Here is a 21,336-nt window from a genome sequence, read left to right as displayed (position 1 = left end):
ACCAAATAAAGGTTTACTAGTTTACATATTTCTATAGAAAACAAGCGTTAGTTTATTATTTATTTATTTATTTATTTATTTATTGTTTCCAATTGAACGATTGTGATCATATACATATTACACTAAATTCTCTATATGTATAGTTTCTAAATTCTGCATAATTACCTAAAATTTAAACAGAGATCATTCTAGCACATGGATTTTTTAATCTCTCTTTATATATATATATATATATATATATATATATATATATATATAATGTATATATATATGTATATATGCATATATACATATATACATATATATATATATATAAAATTTAAATGGGAATTTAGAAACGTTGAAGTGTCGAATATAATGATAAAATCATTTATTTGCAGTTTTTTCTTTTGTAAGTCCGATATTTCGTTAATACATAACCTAATCAGGGTCTAAGTCCGGTTCGTGAATTTCTTTTTCTTTTTCTTCATTTTCGACCCTGATGAGGCTATGTATTAACGAAATATCGGACTTACAAAAAATCAGTAAATAAAATGATATTATCATTATATTCGACACTTCAAAGTTTTCAAATTCTCATTTAAATTTTACTTGAAAAATAAGTGTCTTCAAAAAGTGTGTGACCATTTTTTACTTTAAATCTAGCTCGAAACTGGAGCATTATACACTTGAAACCACCGGAAGAGCACGTAAATTCTCTTCTATTCGCCATAACACCAAAATGAAGAAAAAGAAAAAAAGAAGTTCACGAACCGAACTTTCGACCCTGATTAGGCTACGTATAAAGAAATATCGGACTTACAAAAAAAAAAAAAATCAGTAAATAAAAATGATTTTACCATTGTATTTGACACTTTAAAGTTTTCAAATCCCAATGTAAATTTGACTTTAAAAATAAGTGTCCTCCAAAAATGTGTGACTATATATATATATATATATATATATATATTTATATATATATATATATTTATATATATATATATATATTTATATATATATATATATATATATATTAATCTATGAAACATAGCTAGTCAGTGTGTGTGCAACAAGTCGTTAAAAACTCCTCTCGACATAATCGATATAGAGGTTCAGTTTGGTATATAGTATATTTCGACCAATAACCCACTTACGATTTTGTTTTTACGTATTTACCTGTCGTTACTGTAAATTGTAACAACGCTGATCAGATAATTGAGGATAATGACTGGAGCGCTAAAGGTACTGATGCTACCCAATTCATATTTTTTGTAACTTTTGATATCATTACTATATGATAAAATATAATCAATAGGGATTTTACGCTATATTCTCTATATAAATAAAATGAAATCATTTTTCTCGTGTGAGTTTGACCTTAATAGGATTAACTATTAAAAATATGCATTGGCATTTTTCCGTCGGGTGACACGCGACTTTACATTCCTGTTATTCTCTGTTGCTTGTTCCATTTTATAAATGTCTTCTTCTTTTCCCCTTTTGTTCCTCACTTTATATTTTTCTCTTTTTGTGGGTGAGTGGCTTGCGATTCAAAGGATTACTTAAACGAAACGAACTCACATTGGATTCCAGTTTTTACAAGAAACTTTAACTGTAAGCGGCCAGCGTTCTTCAAATCTAGCACGGATTAGTCGCTTTAATATTTCATTTACTGCCTTCATACTTCTATTATGTTTGCACTGATTTCATACGTGATACTGGGGGGGGCTGACTTCCTATTTTTGGATTAATTACTTAACTCATTATTTATTTCTATACATTGCATTTCTGAGAGTTTCATTAGCACAATTACTACTACGCTATCGATATTGGCATCAGACGACATTCAAATAGGTTAACAACAAAGAAAACAATAAAAAAAGAAACCAAAACAAGCCAAAACAAACCACTGTGAAAAATTTCCCCCAATCTATATCTGTGCCTAAATCAAAACGTGGATTCCATGAACAAAGCTTCTTTCTTAGAACTGCACACCTGTGGAACTCTGTTCCGTCTGCCTGCTTCCCACCGGACTACAACTTGGATGTCTTCAAGTACAACGTTACCAAATTCCTAATAAACCGCCCCCTTAAGTAAACACTTTATCAAATCTCAACACTAACGTAATGTACTTGCAATAACCCTTATCCGTAAGTGGCTTCTGGGTCTTGATACGTGGTGATAACTGTGTAAAAAAAAAACATTAAAAAAATAAAAAACATAGTCTGTTTTCTGGTTTTATTTATTCATTTTTTTCTTTTTCATTGAAAAAAAGGCAAACAAATAAATAAAATTTAATAAACATATTTTCATTATATGCGGTAAGTTTTATTTTTTTTAATTTTTGTATTTTCATTTTAAAAAAAAACATATTTAAAAAATAGATTTAAATAAACATATTTTCATTTTACGCGGTAACGTTTTTTTTATTGTTTTTCCTTTTTTTTCCCTTTGGTATTCTTTCACGATCCTTTTGTTTTTATTCCTTTCAATTTTATGCGTGATATATTAGCTAAACCAGGGCCGCGGTATCTATAAATATAAAAGCAAAAATGTGTGTGTGTGTGTGTGTGTTTGTGGGTGTGCGTGTGGGTGTTCCTTCACCCTAAACTCAGTCTCTTCCTGCTACTACGACAATGACGTCATGTTTGACCTAGAAAACGTTGACGTTACTTTCAACAACCTGCAAATGTTTTTAAAGTATTAATTTTATCCGTTCTTCATTGTGTGTCTCTTTGGCAGGTAGCGTGTCGGGCATTTTTTTCGCCTTATTCTCGATGCTTCGGGTTCGAACCTGTCTTCCTACCTTTTTTCCTCTTTTACCCCCCCCCCTGTTTTTACATTTGGTTTGGTTTTTCCAATGTTTTATAACATGGTATATTTTATAATATACCCCCTCCTACATACACACCTCCAAACACCCGCTAGTAATGAATAAAATATCAGCATGAAAAATTAAATACTATTTATGCGAATTTTACAACTATGTGTGTGCGTGTGTGGGAGCATGTGTGTGTGTGTGTGTGTGTGCCTTTCAGTGTGACTCACTCTTTGCACCATTTTATATGATCTTATAGATACTTATAGATACACCTATATACTTGACATGTTCTTGTAACGTACCTTTGTAAAGATATATAACATTTTTGGGTATATATATATATATATATATATATATATATATATATATATATATATATATACATAGGTGTGTGTGTGCGTGTGTTGATGTAGGAGCACACACACAAACATATCTATATATATATATATATATATATATATATTTGTGCTTAGGTAGGAGCACACACGAATATATACACACACACACACACACACACACACATATATATATATATATATATATATATATATATATATATATATATATATATATATATAGTCCTGTACATCGGCGAAAATACGCAGACTCCACACACATTCAATCCTAAATAATAGTTTTTTTTACAATTGACATACCAATACTTCCAATGAAACGCCGCAAAGGCAGATACCCTAGGAATTTCGAAGCTTATTTCGTTCCTCTTTGTACTTGTAATTAAATACTGTTTCTTACAAAGTCGGATGAAAACGAAACCTTTAAAAAAGGTTTCTTTTTTTTTCACCCATTCTCATTTTTGGTATGTTTCTTTTAAGACTCTTTTTACGCGAACTTTGGTGGAAATGAAAGTCGCCTTTCAACAGTAGACATGTTAATATTTTTTAACAATACTCACCTTAAAGAAATACAATCATCAAACAACTTCAATTACAACCAAATACGTTTACACTTCAAATTAATTTCGCCAATAACTACTTGAATTATTTCTTTATTTAATTTCAAATAATCGATTATACATTTAAAAAAAAATCATGTTAAAACCGAAATCTATACCATCTTATATTGAAGCTGATTATTACCCACTATTCGCTCACGCACAATGTTGACGTTATGGAGCCCGTTTTTGCTTTTTGTTAATAATTCTTGTTAGATGATAGTTTATAAATAACCCTGATCTAATAATTATTTTTTTTAAAAAACAAACATTTACCTAGTCAAAATGATCAGATCACTTTAATAAAATTTGCTAGTTTTTAAAAAATGAATACGAAAAGCTTTCTATGTTACTAAAAGTAACTTGTTAGTGGATAAAAACATCTTACTAAATTATACATGGCAAAAGGGAAACCATTATCAGAGCTTGAGAGAGGAAGGATCTTTGAGCTTAATAGGGGTTGTCTCTCCCATAGATCCATTGCAAATGAAGTGAATCGTAACAAAACGGCTATCTCAATTTTTTTAAGAAATCCACATCAATATGGGCAAAAAAGTCAAGGTCGACTAAAAAAATAAATAACCCCATCACTGGATCGCCGTATCAGAAGAAGTTAAAAAAAAACACTCCAGTATGAGCTCAAGTTGATTGAAAAGCGTAACAGCAGCAGAATGTAGTCCTAAAACCATCAGAAGCATCTGAAAATGAAGGGTGTCAATCATTATAATCGACTGCAGAAACCACGTCTTCTTGAACAGCACAAAACTAACCGCCAAATACCAGACTTGAGATGAAGAGAAGTGGAAAAATGTAATTTTCTCCGATGAGAAAAGGTTTAATCGAGATGGTCCAGATTGATTTCAACACTATTGACATGATAAAAATTTGCCCAAAGAGATTTTCAACTCGGCATAGTGGAGGAGTGTCTTTAACGGTCTTGGGTGCTTTCTCGTCAGCTGAGACCCTAAAATTGCAAGTAGTGAAAGGCTGGTAAACATCATTGAAGTACATTTCAATGCTTGAAAATGCTTCTATCGGGACTGAAGGTCAACATCTGTGTGGAAGAAATTGGATTTTCCAGCAAGAAAACGCTGCGATACACACTTCTCGACAAGCATGAGAATACTTTTCTTAAAATAATATAGAATTTTTAGATCATCCAGCATGTTCTCCGGACCTCAATCCCATTGAAAATCTTTGGGGATGGATGGCAAAAGAAGTGTTCAAGGATGGAACCTAGTATGATTCGATAAAGGAATTTTCTGATTCAGTTTTCAGTACATGGGATAAAATTCCTTCGCACCTGATAAAAAAAAAACTTAGTCGCAAGCATGCCGAAGAGAATTTTTGAAGTAATTCGTAATAATGGAGGCTATACTAAATACTGAGACCCTTTTTAGTAATTTATAATTGCGTTTTGTTAGATAAATTATCAGTGGTCTTATCATTTTGGCCAGGTAAAAATGTTTGATTCTAAAAAATAATTATTAGATCAGTGTTAAGGTTTCGAATGAAGCAGATTTCATTTTTTTTCATCATATTTTCCCTTTAGGCAATGGTTTCAACAATTTGTTTCATTAAAAATTCGATAATATGCGTAAACGCTTACTTTCTGAAGTGGTCTTATGATTTTGACCAGGACTATATATATATATATATATATATATATATATATATATATATATATATATATATATATATATATATAACCTGCAACCTCTTTTGCACAGAAGAGACGATGGGCACCTTTCTCGGCTTTATCGTTATTTTCATGGCAACTGCTCATCTAAGCTTCAAATTATGGTTGACCTTCGACAAACTTTCACGAGAAACACTCGTCTGGCCGAAATCGCTATCAATATTTTGCCACACTCCTTGTCTATTCCTATACCTAAATGGAGATTCCACGAAAAAAAGCTTCTTTCTTAGAACATAACGCCTTTGGAACTCTCTGTCGATTGCCTGCTTTCCAGCTGACTACAATCTGATTGTCTTCAAGACCACCGTAAACAAGTTCTTGATGAATCGTCCCCTAAGTAATCCAATTTACAAAATTCCCAGGACTTATGTTTACTACGCTATAATCTTATTGACTAATGTATAACCATTAACCCTTACCCTCGAGTGGTCACCATAAGCGGTGATTCCTGTGTAAAAAAAATTGTGTTTTGCCATTTTAATGGCCCATCATTTTTCGTAAATAGAGCTTATCTGACGTAAGTGTATAAGTTTTAAATAAACGGCGACAACGTGTTTAAATCACGGCTACTGAGTGAAGGAGACCAGTGAATATGATTTGGTGCTGCCATTATCAGAGCGACATATAGGTAAAGCGTGGCCACTGAGAGAAGTTGACTATAGTGTTTCGGTTTCGCATATAGCATTTCAGTGTGTGGTGTTCAACATGTTTTTTCTTGTGTTGTGCCAAATCGTCGTGAAATTACCCGAAAGGCCCAATAGTACACATAGTTTTTTTTTCTGAAAAGAACAAACAACTCTCTAGTTGAATACGTGCCATTAGAAGGGATAATTTTTCCCAACAAAATATAGCAAAGTAAGTAACGTTAATTTTATTAATTAAACGCGTATTTAATTTGAATTGTATTAAAGTACTTTCATAACCTTTTATAACTGTTATGATAAATTATAGAAACAATACTAATCATCGATAATAAATCACATATTAACATTTTTAACTGTTTATTTTCTTATGAGGCTAAAATGTCCATCAGAAACAATTTGAAAATTTAGTTGAGTTGTTTTAGTTTTTAAAATAACAAACAAATATTTTTTTTTACACGGAAATGCTTTTAAAAGTGTTCTCTTAATAATAAATAACATCCGGCTGAAACGTTGTAAAATAAACAGGCAAGATGAAAACATTAGTCCAAATTATACGAATTACCAATCCTCATCTCTAAATTTCCATTAGATAACATTCACTTAACCACCCATGTGATTTTTCTAAAAATTCTCTTTATAATATTTCTGCACGAGTAACTTTTATTTTCCTTGTTTGCGGTTAAATTATTTATTTGGATTTAATTTGTTTCATTTCAACTTTTTATGTGTTATCCTTTGTTTTTATTGTAAAAATTATTTATTGTTTGTTTTCATTTTGAAAATTTTTCATCGTTTTTTTGTTTGATATGTTCCTATTTACTTGTCGCTCCACGAAGCAGAGTTAGAGCCAAAGTCGTTTTTTTTTAATGTGGGGAAAATACAGCTCCCAAAAAGGGGGCTTGTTGATATGAACAAAAATTAAAATTGTCTCAGTCATGAAGGATTTCTACTCCGCCGACCGAGGACAGAAAAGGTGAAGTCTACCGTCGGAAAAGATACTAGACTGGTGTGTTGCTCCGATAATCAAGAATTGTTTTTGCTTAATATGTTTCTTTACTTGTCTGCTCCCTAAATTCATAATGAACTTTTATCAATATTAGATCGCATATTGCTTTAAAATTACGCAGTTTTACATAGATAATATTTATATTTCATATTGAATAAAGTTCAGTTTCATTAGTAATAGAAATGTGTTAATTTTCTCTTCTTTTTTTTTAGAACATGTTTGAATTCTTTTTTTCAAAATACCTCATATAATATCGACAGGTTGACAAATTTTACCTACATTGCCTGCAGGCAGTTTTCAGTTGAAAGGCCTTCTTTCTGTCGGTGGCCACGTTTCACTGCGAGATCAAGTCATATCAAAGACAGAAAATGGTACTTGATGGCCGCTTTACAACACAGGCACTTGTATAAAGAGATGATCAACGGTACGTTGAGTAAACCTGAAAAATGTGGCGCCTCGTTGCAGCATTTACTTTTTTCTCCCTATTATTTTTTAGATAGGTCAGTTTAATAATAAGAATCTACGAGAAAAACTTGGGATATGCGCGTAGAATATATATATATATATATATATATATATATATATATATATATATATATATATATATATATATACAGAGAGAGAGAGAGAGAGAGAAAGAAGGAGAGAGTACCGTTGCCACATCCGAGCAGGAGATGCTAAACACAGCCTGTCCTGCCTTGACAGAGTACAAAATAGATTCGTGGCTTAGTGAGGGATGCCTCTTTCTTTCTCTTCCTTGCGACCGCTGTCCCACAGAAGAGACGTTGCGAGCCTGTCTTTATTTTATCGTTACTTCCATCGCAAGTACTCGTCTGCGCTCCAATCTCTGGCCCTCATCGTCAATCATTCACAATAAGCACCCGTCTAGCTGAAACGACTGTCAAAAATTTTTCTTACTTTTATTTGTGCCAAAACCAAAATGTAGATTCCATGAACAAAGCCTATTTCTTAGAAGTGTACGCCTGTGGAACTCTATTCCGTCTGCCTGTTTCCCACCTGACTACAACTTGGATATCTGCAAGTATAACATAAACAAATTCCTGATGAACCGCCCCCTGTTGTAAGGCATTTTGTAAAATCTCCGATACTAAGGATTACTAGGATACTATCCCATTGATTACTGTGCAAGCAATAACCCTTATCCCCTAGTGGCTTCCGGGCCTTGATAAATGGTGACTACCGTGTAATATATATATATGTATATATATGTATATATATATATATATATATATATATATATATATATATGACTTCCTTCAGTCTTGACAGACTATGGATTACTACTGAAGGGTTCTATTGCGTGAAACCTTTGTGGCAAGAGTTTCACAATCTCCAGCCACACCTTTTCTGCGTAGACATTGTTGAATACCAGTGGCAAGTTGAGGTTCACAACGACTGCAAACGAGATAAGCGGAAAGCACAATCAGCGCCTAGAATTCACAAATGGTAACCCATCTGGTACTAGCAAGGCTCAACGTTTCTTAAATTCGGTGATCTGATGAGAACCGGTGTGTCACCGTGATTATGCCGCATAATATTATATATACGTTAGTTTTAAATGCATGCCATGTACAAACCATTAGTAATGAGCAGAAGTCTTCAATTGAAGAGGAAAGAAAAGAAAACATTGATTAAAGAAACGGGTGAGATAGACGTGAGTACAAATTAAAAAAAAATCAAATATTTGCAACACATCACCATTATTTGGCCTTTTCGTTAAGAAAAGTTCATAGTAACCTACACCACCTCAAATACGCAAACAGGATTCATTTAATAAACATTAGTCATAAGAAATACGTATAAATACTATCGACGCTTCCTCATCAACCATGCCAGAATACTCTTCACATCTGCAATATTATTTATGCTTAAAGATGCCATTCATTAATGCATGGCGTATTGTTGTCACATCTGAATTCATCGAACATTACTCTCTCCTTTAAACAAGGTCCAATCAAACATACCCTATAAGTTAATAGGTCCAGCTCTAGCAATGAAGCTCTAGCATTTGTTCAATCGCAACAATGGTGCACAACTTTTGTACAGGTAATTCAATAAAAGATGCACCGAGGTATTTGATCTAAGACACATCCCTTAATATTTTAGGTATCCAGAGGAGCTACGGCTTTTTAGTTTTATCACTTATTTCCATAAACTTTTGAGCACCCTACGCATTCTCTAATTCTCTTATTGTCCAAACATGCATAAACGTAAATAAACTGTGGACAAACATCTACATACACAACTCTTAACTAAAAGTACCGCCCAAAATCCTACACTTATATCTCAATAGTTCTTTGCATCTTATGACTTGCTTGCGAGTACTTAAGGTTTAAAAATGTTATTTCCTATTAAAAATAACTAGATTATTTTAAATCCGGCTTTTGCTCGTTTCATGCATTCATGGTTATATGATTTTTAGGAAGGTTTGCAGAAAATATTAATTACTTTTTCGAAAACCAAACAACTGATGGAATAAGGAAACTACAAAATTACATGCAATGATAACGCAATTAACATCAGAGGCCAAATATGTATAGTGGAAAAAAGGACTATGTGCATATTCTATCAATTAACGTCGCCAGAATGTTCATTATCTCGGGAAATAATAAGCTGTCTTTTCCATGGCGAAAGAAGAAAAGAGTAGCATTTGTTCTGAGCTTAAATATTAAAATGTCTGCCCCCAGTCAGTTTGAACGAATTCCGTCTACACAGAGGCGATTTTTACTTGTGTTCTTATACAGTATGTTATTTTGCGGATGAATGGATTTTCTCTCACATTAAAAACTGAACTTGTGCTGAACCCGACTATTTAGTCTACAGATGTCAACAAAACAAAAAAAAAAAAAAAAAAAAAAAACGCCGAGAACACATGAGGTAAAAATGTGTTAAGTAAATAAACATATTTGGAAAATTTAGGAAAAAAATCTGTTTCACTTTATATTTATCGAAGGAAATCGATTTCCTATTGAGAAAGTTTTTAGTACAAAAATGTTTAATTAAATCTGATAACGCTGACGAAACGATGGTTAACACATGAGAATATTTTAATTTTTTTTTTTACATGCACTGAAATCTATTTTATGAAACATACTGTGTCTGTTTCCATATTTTCCAAGTCTATCTCCCCCGAATCTAAAAGTCGCATAGCGGCGTTAAGGGGCTTAAGCAATTGGATCTTTAATAAACTGTTATTTTATGGGTCTTTAGCCGGTTTAAATAGTTGTAAGGCGCTAAAAAGGGTCAAATTTGTAAAAAATCGTAATACATTTTGCATAGTCATCTAAGTTCATTTTAATCAGTTCATATACGTGTCAGATTTGTACAGTGGTAACGTCAGCAGCTTTGATGCTGCGGTTTTGCCTTCGGTTTCGATTCTAGCTGATGGCATCAAAAAAATGTTTTTACTTTTTGAATCACGACTCTATATTAATATATAGAAATCTGGACGAATTAAAATATCATATTTAAGCGTATTTTACAATTGTGAAAAGCTGCCCCCCTAGTTTGTTTTTATACAGAATTTTTTTTAAACAATGAATATAGTCATAATAAATTTATTATGTATATTGAGAGAAAGTATAAATACTGAAAATGAAAATTTAAAAAAGTAAATATAATTAATTAAAATAAATCAGATAAAAAATTTGCAAAAGAAAATACATCAATGTTAACTCCATCATCATCAGCGGCTTTTCTGTTCTTTTTAACAACGTTGGCGCGGGAAGACAATTAAATGCTGTAGTTTCCCGTTACTATCCGTCTTGATTAGTGGGTGCATCTCCCTTAGTGAGTTAAACGTGCCCACAGATACAAATCTGTAACTTTCTACGTACATAAAGCGCCTAGCTTTCCCAAATGGTCACAAATCTTGTACTGACCAAGTTCATTGTTGCCTAACTTGGGTACTCTGTAGAGAATTAGTGTGTCAACGTGATTGCGCTGTATTACTTAACATAACTAAATATGATTGTTTACATGAGATAAAAGAAATTAATTTAAAGGAAAAATTAAATTTGCATTTGTCTAAATATAATTTTAACAGATGTAAATTAAAAAAAATATATATCTATAACTTCCTCGAACATAATATTTCAGCATCTTCGGATTAAGTTACTCCAATAAGTGTAAACGCTTGGCTTCGTAAATATGCGGTTATACTATAAATTCCCTTTAAAACATCAACGCAACAACATAAGGTTAACATGTTATTAATATTTTACAGTCTTCCGTAACCAATGCTTGTAGTCTCGGATAGAAACGATTGGAATCATCTACGAATAGATGGGTCTATTGAACCGGCATGTTTATTGTGTAAAATAGTATATTGAACTGTAGCTTGACAAATCTACGGACAGAGGTATAAACGGACAAACCTTCTAGTAGACATCAGTTGACGCATGTGAAAACACAAAAATAAAATCGCAGAAACAAAACAAATATTTAAAATATCAGAAATGTAGTGTTAATAAACGGAGAAAAGGAAAAAAAAACATGATGTAATAGAAAGAGTAATTAAATATGTCCCAAATAAACGTACAAAAATTTAAAAAAAAATGAAAAGTACATAAAATAGATTAGGAAAAAAAATAATAAAATAACTGAAACATTGAACAAACGCAGGAAAAAATGAAATATACCGAGAAAACGAGTAACTTAATTTGGAATGAAAAAATCAATTCTTTTAAACAAGAACAACTAATTTAAATAAACAAGAAAAAATTGAACTCAGAAATTTGAAGTCTCCCTCCTCAAAACCGGGAACGAAAAGAACAAACAAAACACACATAGAAATTAAATAAAAATCTACTAAACAAAGAAAAGTCAAGAAAAATAATAAAAAAGAACTACCACAAAACAATAAGAATCAATGAACGACATCAAAGAAATCTAGAAAGTCGCCATTTTAATTTTTTTATCTTTAAAAATAAATTCACCAGCAGACGACGCGTCAAACTTGCCGAGAAGATCCGATCTGACTTTGATTACGTCCAGTGATGGTTTTGGTCGGGGTGCTATTTACCAGGAGATTATGACAGATTGAAGGAATGGCCTCCAAGATTACACTCGGGTCAAGTAATCAACGGGTGACAGAAAAAAATATATCAGAGACTGCCTTTAATTGCCGTTTAGCTGAGCATCGACATTTTGGCGCGCGAACACACAGACGCGCATGCGCACCGAGACCGATAAAAATGGAGGTTAAACATAAAGAGAGTGTATTTGATTTAGTTTGGTTTGTCTGACGACATATCAACCCATTTGTTATTATTTAATGCCAACATTTTATATTCTATTTTAAAATTATATGATTTCATACGATCAATTAAATAACATCTGGCTAATAAATTATGGCCATAGTTTTCACAATGTGCACGTTTATAACCTGATGTTATCATCCATTCAATAAGTAAGACTGTGCAATTGTCAAGGAGGGCTAAGAAAAATAAATTTCATCTATCATGTATTTAATATATATAGTTCAAACTGAATGTAGGCATGGAATTAGCTGTCGCTGAAGAGATGGTCGCCGCTTTCTGTACAAGAACTATAAGATTATTATCAGATAATATGAATCTGAACATTCTATTAAAGGCCGTGGTTTCCATAGTTGTTGTATAGTTAAAACTCTTTATAGATTATATCGGTTACTTACAGAGGGGCGTGAGGGTTGGAAACATCCTATGTAAAACTGATTTTGTGAGACGAGATGGCCTTAAACTTGAGATATCCAGGTTGCCAGTCAGTGTCTTTAGAGACGGAAAATAGGATGTTGATAAAATATGTGAGTGCCTGAGGTATTATAAAAATCCAGGATTTAATTTTACTTTGATAATAATATTGCGCCCTAAGGATTTACTAGATCTTGCATAGTTGCATGAGTTACGAATGGATAGAATTACTTAATTACTAGCAGAAATCGTTAACATTGTTATCATATATGGAAGTGGACCTGTCCAGAGTTGAGGATATGAATTAGTTTCCAAAATAATTATATGATAATAATAATATGGTGAGTGCATAACATGCGTATTAAAGATGCGTTCATAGAAGAATAAATCAGTGTGGAGAGCTTTTTGAAGAACTGGAGACTTCGAGAGAAAGCATACCAATGTTGAGAGAAAAGAATAAGAGTTTTTTGGCTTGTGAACATAGAACAGTTTAAAAAACAGATTTGATTTAAAGGAGAACAACAAAAGTCTTGAAATAAGTTGAGGACAAACGGAAATGGAAGTAGATTTCTTATTTACTTTAATATACTCCAACGTGTAAGACAAAGGTTTACTCAATTATGGCGCAGTTGTTGCCTCTGTTGCTGGTGGTGGTGGTGATGATGATGCTGTTGACTATCATAGATGTTTTTAATGAAAATGTTTTGTAATAAGCTTCCTGAAATGCAGAGATTAATCTCGATGTGAGATGTCGTTGCTGGAACGTTTTGTTAGATGAGCTAGAAATCTTCGGTAATTATTTAAACAGCAGCAACGATTATAGTGGGGTGGCTTATGGCCAAAATATGACCAAATCGTTACATGCTGGCCCAAAGCACCAAAGTTGGTACATCTATACTTTGGGTTAATACAAACATTTTTGAAGGGGGGTACCCGATTTTAAAGGTCAAGGTCAAGGTCAGGCGAAGGTTAAAGGTCAAAATGTGGTAGTACTGTAATTTCAGGTGTCATTTTAGTTTTATCTTGCTTCAAGTAGTATAGTTGGTAACAGGATTTGTAATAATATGTATTTTTATGTTTCAGAGTGCTTCCTGGTTGAGAACTGAAGTCAGCAAGGCAAGTCAGTAGTGGAGAGCTTGCATTTCAATCTTAAATGCAACATGGATTGGTCAAAGTGCATCATATGCGGTACAGGAGATGGGGCATTAAAGTGTCCTGCAACACAGCAGGATGGCAAAGGTTCACAAGCATATGAAGAATTTATGAAAAATGTACATGGTTTTAAAGAACTGAAATCATTGCCTGCAAGAATTTGCTTTGGTGATGATGTGAAAACCAATGACCTCAATGTGAATTGTGCTAAGTGGCATAAAAACTGTCATTTATTATTTGCCAAATCAAAATTGTTAAGGGCACAAGAGAGAAATGCTAGAAAGAGAATTGTTGACCACTCTGGCGATTATGTTAGTACTGGACAAAGAAAATCCAAACGTGTATCTCGAAGTGATGAAGTAATGGATTGCAACATGTGTATATTTTGCAAGAAGTCAGATGGTATATTTCACAAATGTGAAACTTTAGAACTAGACAAAACACTGCGTGAGCAAGCAACAGAACTGCAAGATACTGACTTGTTAGCTACTATTGCAGATGGGGATCTTGTTGCTATTGAAGCAAAGTATCACAAACAATGTATGGATGCATTCCGTGTTCGATACAGAAGTTACAAGCGATCCATGGCTACATTATCAGATACAACTGATCAATCAATGACAGACTCAAGGGTATTTGTAGAAATGATATCTTATATTGAAGCGAATGTTGAAGACGGGGAGTACATATTTCCATTAGTAGATCTGCACAAAATGTGTGTAGCTCGCTTTGCAGCCTTGGGATATGAAAAACAGGTGAACAAGACACGGCTGAAAAACAAACTTTTGAATCATTACAAGGATCAGTGTCAGGAACAATCAGTTGGCAAACAAACAGTTCTTGTCTTTAATGAAGGCCTTCAGAAGCTCATAAAGGAGGAGTTGAAGTCTCGTGATTTTGAGAAGGACGCTCTCTCAATGGTACACATAGCAAAGTTAATACGGCAAGAAATTTCAAAGACAAAATTCTGTACATTCAGTGGAAGTTTCACCACAGACTGTCAAGATGACTCAGTGCCAAATTCACTCAAAGTCTTGATCTCCATGTTGTTATATGGTTCAAACATCAAGGACCAGACCACAACAAATTCACAAGAATGTCTGACCATATGCCAGCTGATTAGATTCAATTGTAAAGATCAGCCCAAAGTAGCAGAGAACCCACGCCACCATAGATCCAAAGAACCACCGCTTCCCTTATATGTAGGCTTGAGTGTTCACACGCAAACCCGGAGCAAGAAAATGTTGACACATCTCCATAAACTCGGAATCAGTGTCAGCTATGAAAGAGTGTTAGAAGTCGAAGACTGGCTGACAAATGCAGTATGTGAACGATATCAAGAGGAAGGTGTAGTGTGTCCTGTGCAACTTATTGATGGTGTGTTCACAGCAGGGGCACTAGACAATCTGGATCACAATCCAACATCACAAAACAGCTGAAGGATCATTCCATGGCACAAGTATCAGTGTGTTCCAGTTTCCTGCAGAGAATAAGCAAGAGACAAGTAGAGAGCCCATCAAAATACCATCACAGGCACACATTAGAAATCCATCCCTTCCAGATAGTTATCGAATAGTTTCAGCTATTGCTTGCAACACCGACACTGTTAATGTCACAGAAGCTGCAGCTATGGAAGACCCTGATCATTAACCTGTTCTATGTGAAGCAATATACAAAGAAAATCAGTGGTTAGAGGAAAGGATACCTGTAGCCCAAAAGAACAAATTAGAAAAAGGTGATATCATGGCCTGGGCCTCGCATCATTCTTACGCGAAGGCGAAGTTACTGATATTCCCGGGACAAGTGTTCTACTGCCACTCTTTTACGAAAGGGCTGCATCGATGGCTATGGTCAAGCATGGTATGGAAGTACTGAAAAAAATAACAACATTGCGAAACCCTGGGCAAATACCTGTTATTGCAGTGGATCAACCTCTCTTTGCTTTGGTCAAATATGCACAGTGGAATTGGTCTGACACCCTTGGTGAGTCTGAATATGTTGTTGTCCTGGGAGGCTTACATACTGAGATGGCATTGTGGAGAATGGTTGGGGATCTCTTGGAAGAATCTGGTTGGTGTATTGCACTGACTGAGAGTGGTGTTGCTACAGCTGGAACTGATGACTCCTTCCTGAAGGCTGCCCACTTAACCAGAACACGACATGCACATCAGGTGACAGCAATGACTCTTGCAAAGTTGCAGCGTGATTCCTTTCATGAAATGTGTCCAGAACGCAGCATACACTTCGAAGACTGGAGAACTGACATGACACAAAACAGTCCAACCTTCGCATTCTGGGACAGGATTCTTCAGCTGGAGCTGCTAGTCCTTATCCTTGTGAGGTCACACAGGGAGAAGAATTTTGCTCTTTATGTAGAAGTGTTGGAAGCATTGGCACCATGGTTCTTTGTGCTTGATCGCATGAACTACTCTCGCTGGCTGCCAGTACACATAAAAGACATGCACACTCTTCCGCCATCAATCAGAGCTGAATTCAAGAAAAACTGGGTGTTCCTGAAGGGTAGGCGACCATTCTCAGCCATGCCTCTAGACCAAGCACACGAGCAGAACAATGAAAAAGTGAAACATTCTGGTGGTGCAATTGGCCTGACCACGAATCCTGCTGCCTTGAAACGATGGATGATTGCCGGTCCAGAGCAGGCAAGGATTTTCGATTAATTTGAAGAGATGAATAACCTGTCTGAGGAACCTTCTTTCCAGAGTCATGAGCAAGGACATGCCATTCAGGAAACATTCCACAAACAAGTCAACAATATGTGTGATGTTATCAAATCAATGGGGAATCCATTCTTGAACACAGCAAAGGAACTCATTGTTCTTGACACCCATGACTGTATGGATGAACAGGTTGTGGAAGCACTATACGGAATGGAGCAACTGGGCAAGGAGCAGTACTCAAGGTATGTTAGTGATGTGCTGGTGAAACGAGAGAAATCCATCCACAGCACAATCAAGAAAAATAAACTTCCACTTTTCAAGCGACCACACACCAGTACTCCCAGCAGAAACGTGACTCAGTTGCAGGAAATAAAGAGTGATTATAACCTATTCAGCCAACTCTTCATTGCTACTCAGGTCCGTGACACAAACCTCGAGGAGTTTTTCTCGCATGAAAATCACCCATGGCCACCAGCATTGTCACGGAATGGGAAACTTCGTCTACCAGGAAATAAATCAGAACTGTTGGCTTGCATCGACCCAAGTATTCAGCCAGAACCACCATCACACTTCGATGCAAAGATTTTCGATGGGGCTGCCATGGTACACATCCTGCCGCATGAACACAAATGTACATTTGGGGAGTACAGTAACAAAATCTTCATTCCTTGGACAGAGAGGCAACTGCAAAGCAGCACTCGAATTGACATTGTTTGGGACAGATATCATCCAGACAGCTTGAAGGCAACTACACGTGAGAAACGAGGGAAGGGGGTACGCAGGAAGGTGTCTCGCAATGCCAAACTTCCCGTGTCCTTTGCTGGGTTTCTGCAGAATGACATAAACAAAGAAGAGCTTTTTGCTTTGCTCTCAGGAGAAGTAGCCAACCATGTCTACCCACCTGAAAAATGGGTATACATTACCTCCGGAGAAAGAGTTCTGTCCAATCAGCCTGGATGTACAATGGACAAGTGTGACCACGAGGAGGCAGACAGCAGGATTTCTTTGCATGTGTACGATGCCTTGAGGAAAGGTGCAACATCAGTTCTTGTCAGAACTGTTGATACAGACGTGGTTGTGGTCCTTGTAGGAGTTTATCACCGTTTTGTCAGTTGGTATCCTGCCTTAGATCTGTGGGTTGGATTTGGTGCAGGAAGGCACTTTCGATACTACCATATCAACTCTGTTTGCCTGGAACTTGGTGAAGATAAATGTCAAGCACTACCCTTCTTCCATGCTTTCACTGGATGTGATGTAACATCCCAATTTAATGGTAAAGGAAAGAAATCAGCATGGAAGACCTGGAAATCACTCCCAATTTCGACAGAAGGGTTTACTACAGCATCGTCCTCACCATTTGTTCCTCTAGAAACATCATCTCCAGTATTCAGGCTAATTGAGCAGTTCACCTGTGTCATGTACGACAACACAACTCACCATAGCAAAGTTAATTACCTTCGGCAAGACCTCTTTCCGAACAGAGTGAAACTAATGGAAAGGCTACCACCAACACAAAATGCTATGCTCCAACATGTCAAGCGATGTGTGTACCAGGCCAGTATCTGGACAGAGAGTCTGAAACCAGTCGTTGCTGCCCCGAGCCCAGCTGGTTTTGGATGGTCCAAATCAGACACAGGGTGGCATCCCATCTGGACCACAATTCCAGCTGCTGCTGCGTGCAAAGAACTCATAAAGTGGGGTTGCAAAGCAGTTCCTATGTGTGTTAAGAACTGTAAATGCGAGAAAGCTGGCCTGACATGTACAACACTATGTCAGTGCCGTGGTGATTGTGAAACATGACGACCCTTCCATATTCTTGTACTCCTTCCAAGAAGATATGCATGCAGAGTTTTATAGAGGTAGTCCATGTAAGCAATTCTTGCAACAATAGTGCAAGAATGTTGCATTAAATAGGAAGTAGTCTGATTACCACTACAATATTCGCATCCGGTTAAGTTCTACAGTACATATTATTATAGAAGTGAATGGTGTTATGCTTGACTTATTTTATTGTATCTGAAACATGCATGCAACTTGTTTGTTTATTGCACGAATGTCTTTATAAATAATGCCCTACTTGTCCAATAGAATTCATATATAAATACTGATGCCAATAATTCATTGTTATATACATTGAAATTACAAGTGGTGACCTATGATCTTGTTCTACAATCTAATATACACTTAAAAGAAATGTAGCTTGAATTACATATATAATTCCCTTAAGAGCATTAACAGTAATTTATGTAATGGCAGCACATTTTGTATTGGAAATTAATAAGAAAGTTGAAAAAAGACAAATAGCGATGTTTGACCTTTGACCTTTGACCTTGCCCTGACCTTCACCTTTAAAATCGGGTACCCCCCTACAAAAAGTTTGACTTTGTACCAAAGTATATGTGTGCCGAATTTGGTGCTTTGGGCCAGCAGGTAACAATCATTATCATAAGCCACCCTACTATTAGACTTAAATAAGCAGGGGTATACTTTTTTCTGTTTCCAAACATAGCAACCTTTTTACTGTTATTTTATGGGAACGCTCCCCGTTATTCCATAGAGTTTGTAATATGTAGTCCCATCTAAGTACAAACTGATATAAAAAATGCAAGATTTTGTTGTTGTTTTTTCATTTTTATGTCAGGTCGGGTCTATTATACATCATACTAAAAGTTGGGCAAGATTACAGCATGGAAAAGTTTCAAATTCCGAAGAACATTATCGTGTACACATATTATTCCATTACGTTTTAAATTTGTAACTTGGTTAATTTTCACGATACACTAATAAATCTTGCATTTTTGCTCATGTTTTAAGATGAATCCTTCACATGTAATAGTGGCCAATGATGTTGAATCCACGCTTCCACCGTATCTATGGATACCTCTACTCCTCTCTAATTCACATAAGTCATAATGTTTCTTCAAAGTTATTCAAACTTCTTCCCCCTCATCCTCATCATCCATGACTGCATCACTTTTTACATTGTCACATTTGTTATATTGACACTGGTACATTCTAGTTTATGATTTATCTAGCTACATCTTAGAGTAATGCATGCTTCCGTACAGCTGAAATTGGATTATCTGAATCAGTTCATCTGGACCGGAAATTTTATCGGTCATCACTGGAACAATTTGTCTCCCTTTATTTTCCATACCCATTTCATCACTACATCCCATTCACTCCATAATCTGGTAGTAAGTCCGCAAAAAATGAAATCTACAGGTACATGCTGTTGGAGGGAGTGGTTCTGCCGTGACGAACATTTTTACCCTTGGAACCTTTTTGCAGCGCGTATTGTATTTAATCGACATCAGTGACTTCTGATCTTTATTGAACTATCATTGCTTTAGGACTATTGGTTTTCACACCATCCTGCATGTGCTTTGGTCCAGAGAATGCGTTTGGACAGTTTTTCATTGTCTTTTCTCTTTTGCTAATTCGTTGTTACCCTGACATTTTCCAATCTTAAACACTCTAGACACCTAATCCCATCTTGTAAAGGCATGCAAAAACAATAGGTGATTGAAAACTACGTCACTTAGAACCTGTTTGCGAACCTTAATATTATAGACTATAATATTATCTTTTCAGAGAGGAAATAGCGTGCAGTACATTTGGAAACCTCTGTATAAAACAGCAAGATACCAAAAAATCAATGTATTCTCCAATAAGGCGTGTCGATCTGAAAGCGGACATACTGATGGCTACTTTTGAAATCTCAACATAAGCATCTTCTGCTTGAATAACATCACACCCACTTCATTCGTTCAATCATCAACTTGATAAGTGCCTGCTTGTTTGCCTCCTTCGACAAAAAGTCGTCCCTTTTTCCAGAAAATTTTGTCGCCACGGTAATATCTACCCTCTTTATATTCAACTTTCGAATAATGTGCACAGTCTTTGATACTTGGTCCACCTAACCATCAAAGAGCACAGTCGATATTACATAAGTTCCGACAGTGAATAAAGCATCATCGTTTGCAATTGAACTGCAGGTGCTCTTTGTTCTTTGTGTTTCAGACGGCCTAGAAAGGATCGCCAATCCAGTAAATTGTGCTTTGTGTCTGGAACAGTTTGCTGCACATCACTGTCTCCTTTTGTTTGACATGGATTCTGATTGCATCGGCAAGTTGTGGTTTGACCTCCTAACGCAAGAGGCTTTTTCCCTCAAACAAAGACATTGGATATAGACAAAGTTCATAGGAAATGGCATCAAATAGCCAAGGACTACCCGTCTGAGGGACTATGAAGCCTCTGAAACAGGAGTGCTGGTGAATGCTACGATCTTCAGACATTTTCACGTTCTTGCGCGATGCTAGAGTTTTTGCATTCAAACTCCGTTTGTGAAAGTAGGAAAAAGCCAATTGTCCTGTAGGTTTTGTGAATACTTTCAAGAGATTAGATAGGCCTGCAAAACTTAATACACTTAGTTTTTATCTGTTCAGGTACTCCCTTATACTAGAAGGATGATTAAAGTTGATCACATTCTTTCTTCAAGTTCAACCGGATCAGGAAAGGACCTTAGCACACTTCGGCACTTATGCAGAACACGAACCGCGCTGGAACAACGGTTTTTTTGTAGAAATCCATTCTTTACTGTTCTGTATCTTCATTGTTAATAAACTAACGCGCCACAAAAATTGGATCCAACTTGAAAAAATGTAGGATATAGTATCAGTTCCACAGAATAAACAATGTGATCTACTGCC

Source organism: Euprymna scolopes, chromosome 14 (genome assembly GCF_053919585.1).
Source record: "Euprymna scolopes isolate OS-2025 chromosome 14, ASM5391958v1, whole genome shotgun sequence".
NCBI classification, from domain to species: Eukaryota; Metazoa; Mollusca; class Cephalopoda; order Sepiida; family Sepiolidae; genus Euprymna; species Euprymna scolopes.
The sequence above is the reverse complement of the archived record's forward strand: the minus strand, read 5'-3'. Positions refer to the sequence as shown.